This window comes from Muntiacus reevesi, chromosome 2 (genome assembly GCF_963930625.1).
Source record: "Muntiacus reevesi chromosome 2, mMunRee1.1, whole genome shotgun sequence".
NCBI lineage: Eukaryota > Metazoa > Chordata > Mammalia > Artiodactyla > Cervidae > Muntiacus > Muntiacus reevesi.
In genome coordinates, this window is record NC_089250.1 from 135,083,178 (window position 1) to 135,088,623 (window position 5,446).

Genomic DNA, 5,446 nt, shown 5'->3' on the forward strand with positions numbered 1-5,446 from the left:
TTTTGGAGGATATTGAGAAAGTTGGTCTTTCTGTAAGTGCTTAAGAAGAAAGATGAAGCAAATTGGACAACAGTGTAATGTTGGTCTCAAGTCTGGTTCTCTTCCCTGGACAATGTCTGTACCTGGGTTCAGAATGTTTTGCAGCATCCCAGGAAATCTATTTGTCTTTAGTATTTGGACAAAGGTACTGGCAACTGCAGTCATACAAGTTCCTCTCTCAAGGGGCTTCTTGGGAAGCAAACACTGATTACAGTCCAGAACAGAAGAAACAGAGGAGTTTACATGAGTGCCTATGAGACTACCTCTGGGAATTCTCAAAAATAATGGGAAGAGCCTGTCAACGACGGACTGAAATCCTGCATAAAGAGAGCGAGCAGAAGTCAGTGAAGTCCAGAGACACTTCTGCAACTGTCCCTGCATAGGAAGGGCACATGTGAGATAAAGCACCTACGGGTACGCCTGCTGGCCCCTCCATTTGCCACTGGTCATTGGACAGCTCCGAAAGCCTTTCTTCCTGGGGCCCATGCCCTGTAGCTTCTACCAAAGATGCTTTCAGTTATCCCTGAGATACAGATATAGAGTGATTTTTTTGGAAAGAGCTAAGATTCTGATGGCAGAGTCCACTACATCAATCCTTCCTGGGCAAAATAAGAAACTATCCTTAGGAATGCCAAGGAGAGCCTCACCCTATGAGTGAAAAAATAGAAAAGCAAGTCCAAATGAAATAAACTGAGGTCATGGCATAGAAAGCCTGGCATCATGGACACAAAAGAGGAAGGAGAAGGCAGGAGGAACTGAGAGAGTAGAATTGGTATATGTTCACTACCATGTAAAAAATAGATGCCTAGTGGAGCTTGGTGTATAGCACAGGGAGCTCAGCTAGGTGCTCTGTGCTGACCTAGAGGAGTGGGGTGGGGTGGGGGTAACAGGGAGCCTCAACAGGGAGGGGATACCTGTACACACATAGCTGGTTCACACTGTCATACAACAAAAACCAACACAACACTGTCAAGCAGTTATCGTCCAATTTTAAAAAACCCTATGATAAACCATAATGGAAAAGAATATTAGAAAAAGAATATACATATGCTTATAGTCAAATCACTTGTTGTACAACAGGAATTAACAACATTGTAAATCAACTACACTTCAATAAAAATAAATAAGAAAATAAAGAAGGCTTGGCACCACAGAAAGAGTAGGGACATGGAGGGAAAGCAGGGAGGAGAGGCAGAGAGCAGCAAAATGAAAGAAGAAATGAGGGAGCAAGAGAAGAGATGGTTAGAAAGCTGATAATTACAAGCAGACAGCGAATGGTCTCCAGGATGACAGCCCAAACAGAACACAATCAGTAAAGCTCGGGAACGGAGAGCTCTATAGGAGAAACCAACAGAGATGGCGAACAGGGGAGGAGATGGGGCGCAGAGAGAGACCAATGCTGGCTTCTTTGACTAACCAGCTTTTGCCAACTCCTACTGATCTAAGTACAATGCGCAGTGTTTGTGCAGCTCTACCTGCAGGTATAATGGTATAACGTGTTAGGAGTCAATTTTGTATAATTCTTTATGTATAGAGAACAGGAAAGAATGACTTAACAGTTTTATAAAATTATACTTTCTCATCAAACAATTCTAGGAATACTGAATAGAAGGAAAAAAGACAATAAAATACTACTCAAATCCCAACTACTGGAGATTAGCATGGTTACCATATGGTAGACATCATTTCAGGTAAATCAGATAAATATATCTATCAAGCTCATGCTAAGTTGCTTCAGTCATGTCTCTTTGTGACCCTATGGATGGTAGCCTGCCAGTCTCCTGTCCCTGGGATTCTCCAGGCAAGAATACTGGATGGGTTGCCATGCCCTCCTCCAAGGGGTCTTCCTGACCCAGGAATCAAACCTGTCTCTTACATCTCCAGCATTGGCAGTCTGGTTCTTTACCATTAGCACCACCTGGGAAGCCCCATATATATATATGTACATACATGCATAAACATATATATACAAGCACTCACATTTTTCTAAAAACACACATACACATATATGTCACACACATTACATGGCTGGATGAATAGAAGGATGTACACAGAGAGATACAAAGCAAATAGATAAAAGATAGAGAAAGAAAGAAAGGAGGAAGGAAGAAATGAAAAGGTAGGAAGGAGAAGAGAGAGGAGTAATGAAAACTTTTGCAAAATGAACTTACACTACCTGCTGCTTTTAATTAAAATATTTCCATAGAGTCACGTTATCTAATGTGGATACATTAAAATTTAAGATCACTAAGACAAAGAACACTACTCACCACTCAGTTCTACAAGGGTTAAGTTGTAATCCACTGCAGCTGACCACCAACAGTGCACCCAGAAAGGAGTCCAGGATGAAAAACAGATGAGGCACTCTGTGTCTTGGAAAAGCAAGCCTTTAAATAGTTGGATGCATACTTCAGGAAGAATTTCAATAACCCCAGATTCTTGCATCTTCCCATACACAGAAAAGCACTAAAATAATTAATTTGAGATGTCTATTCTTTGTGATTAGCAGTAATCTTTTACTAAGATATATATAGGTGGCTCAGTGACAAAGAATCCACATACCAATGCAGGCCAATGCCTGCTAATGCAGGGTTCAATCCCTGGGTCAGGAAGATCCCCTGAAGAAGGAAATGGCAACCCACTCCAGTATTCTTGCCTGGAAGATCCCATGGACAGAGAAGTCTGGTGGGCTACAGTCCATGGGGTCACAAAAGAGTCGGACACAACTTAGCAACTCAACAGCAACATACTTGACTGCATGAATTTCCCAGCCAAAAACCATATATAAATTGGCTCCGCTTTAAAGCAGTTTCCTCAGAGCTACTGAGTGACTATCTCTTAGACTTTAGTCCTCAGCAAGAACCTAAATAAAACTGAAACTCACAACTCATGCTATCTTTTTCTAAGTCGACACTAAGCATTTATTTAACTTACATAGATACAGCCACACACTTAGATAAAGAGACAGAGGAAGAGTAAATATTTACGTAGTGCAGACATTTCAACTTACCTTCCCCTTCATTCAAGGAGCATAAGAGAGATTTCCATCTGTCCCTCACTCATGGTCAATCACAATGTATCACTGTAATGCAAACATCTCACTGAACTGAATAGAAGAGTTGGCATGCAAAAGGAGATATTGTTTGCACAATATGCCTCCACACAAACTTACTACCTTATCTATACTCTAATGAGAAAATATCAATTTCTTCCAAAGCTGGAGATTAAGCTTTCTAAAGAGATTTTCAAAGAAAATGTTGATTGCACGTAATATTCACATTCTGGGATCATCTTAAAATCTATTGCTTAAGCAAGATATAATTTTTCAGTATAAATTTAGTGTTCTCAAAATTTGCCAGAAGTACCAAAGAGCAACTGAAAAATTACTAAATCTCCAAGTAATATTTATGAGATTTCATTTATAAAAAGGACCCCAAACAAAAAGACATAAAGTTATTTTTTAAACTATGCCAAGATTCTTTTTTAATTTTTTATTTTAAGTATGCTGCTGCTAAATCGCTTCAGTCGTGTCCGACTCTGTGCAACCCCATAGATGGCAGCCCACCAGGCTCCCCCGTCCCTGGGATTCTCCAGGCAAAAACACTGGAGTGGGTTGCCATTTCCTTCTCCAGTACATGAAAGTGAAAAGTGAAAGGGAAGTCGCTCAGTCGTGTCTGACTCCTAGGGACCCCACGGACTGCAGCCTACCAGGCTCCATGGGATTTTCCAGGCAAGAGTACTGGAGTGGGGTGCCATTGCCTTCTCCAATTTTAAGTATAGTGAATGCCTATTCATTCCCTTCTTGAAAGATATGAAAATTAACACCATAGTTTCTCCCACCACCCCTCCCTCGATTCCTATTTTTTATTCATTATACAATTATTTTATTGTTGTAAAAGTTGGTAACATGACAGTCCGATTGTGATCATATTCCTCGTACGGTGCTGTACTGTGCTTAGTCACTCATTTGTGTCTGACCCTTTTTGACCCCATGGACTGTAGCCCAACAGGCTCCTCTGTCCATGGGGATTCTCCAGGCAAGAATACTGCTAGGGGTTGCTACTCCCTCTTCCAGGGGATCTTCCCAACCCACAGATCAAACCCAGGTCATTTGCTAACTCCAGGAGTTTCACCACTACTCCATACATCATGACATTGTCATTTATCTCTTAATGTGCTACATTTTGTCATCACGTAGATTTTTCAAGATCAGATCACTGAGACGACATAATTCGGAATGCCTCTTTTACAACGTTCCACTTGTATACCCAATCCACTTGATATTGGTAGATACTTTTTCTACTGCCTTCAGACACTGACTGATCGCATTAAGCAACCTGGCACCAAATATATTTTTCCCCTGTTAAATTTCTTGCCACTAAATTTTCCTTTATTCCTAAAACATAGTAATTTCCCCTGCTGCTGGTGGTGGTGTCTTAATTTTAATTATTCTATATCAAGGTTGTAGATTTTTTCTGCCTAAGATATACTGTGCCTTTTTAATCTGCAAATTCATGTTTTTATCTAGTTCAAGAAAATTTTCTTCTATTCTGTTTTTACTTGATACTTTTTCCCTTATGTCTTAGAGTTACATAAGTTCAGTTCAGTCACTCAGTCATGTACGACTCTTTGCGACCCCATGAACCACAGCACTCCCTGTCCATCACCAACTCCCAGAGTCCACCCAAACCCATGTCCGTTGAGTTGAGTGATACCATTCAACCATCTCATCCTCTGTCATCCTCTTCCCCTCCTGCCCTCAATCTTTCCCAGCATCAGGGTCTTTTCAAATGAGTCAGCTCTTTGCATTAGGTGGCCAAAGTATTGGAGTTTCAGCTTCAACATCAGTCCTTCCAATGAACACCCAGGACTAATCTCCTTTAGGATGGACTGGTTAGATCTCCTTGCAGTCCAAGGGACTCTCAAGCGTCGTCTCCAACACCACAGTACAAAAGCATCAGTTCTCCGGTGTTCAGCTTTCTTTATAGTCCAACTCTCACATCCATACATGACCACTGGAAAAACCATAGCCTTGACTAGATGGACCTTTGTTGACAAAGTAATGTCTCTGCTTTTGAATATGCTGTCTAGGTTGGTCATAACTTTGCTTCCAAGAAGTAAGTGTCTTTTAATTTCATGGCTGCAATCACCATCTGCAGTGATTTTGGAGCCCAGAAAAACAAAGTCAGCCACTGTGTCCACTATTTCCCCATCTATTCACCATGAAGTGATGGGACCGGATACCATGATCTTAGTTTTCTGAATGTTGAGCTTTAAGCCAACTTTTTCACTCTCCTCTTTCACTTTCACTAAGAGGCTCTTTAGTTCTTCTTCACTTCCTGCCATAAGGGTGGTGTCATCTGCATATCTGAGGTTATTGATATTTCTCCTGGCAATCTTGATTCCA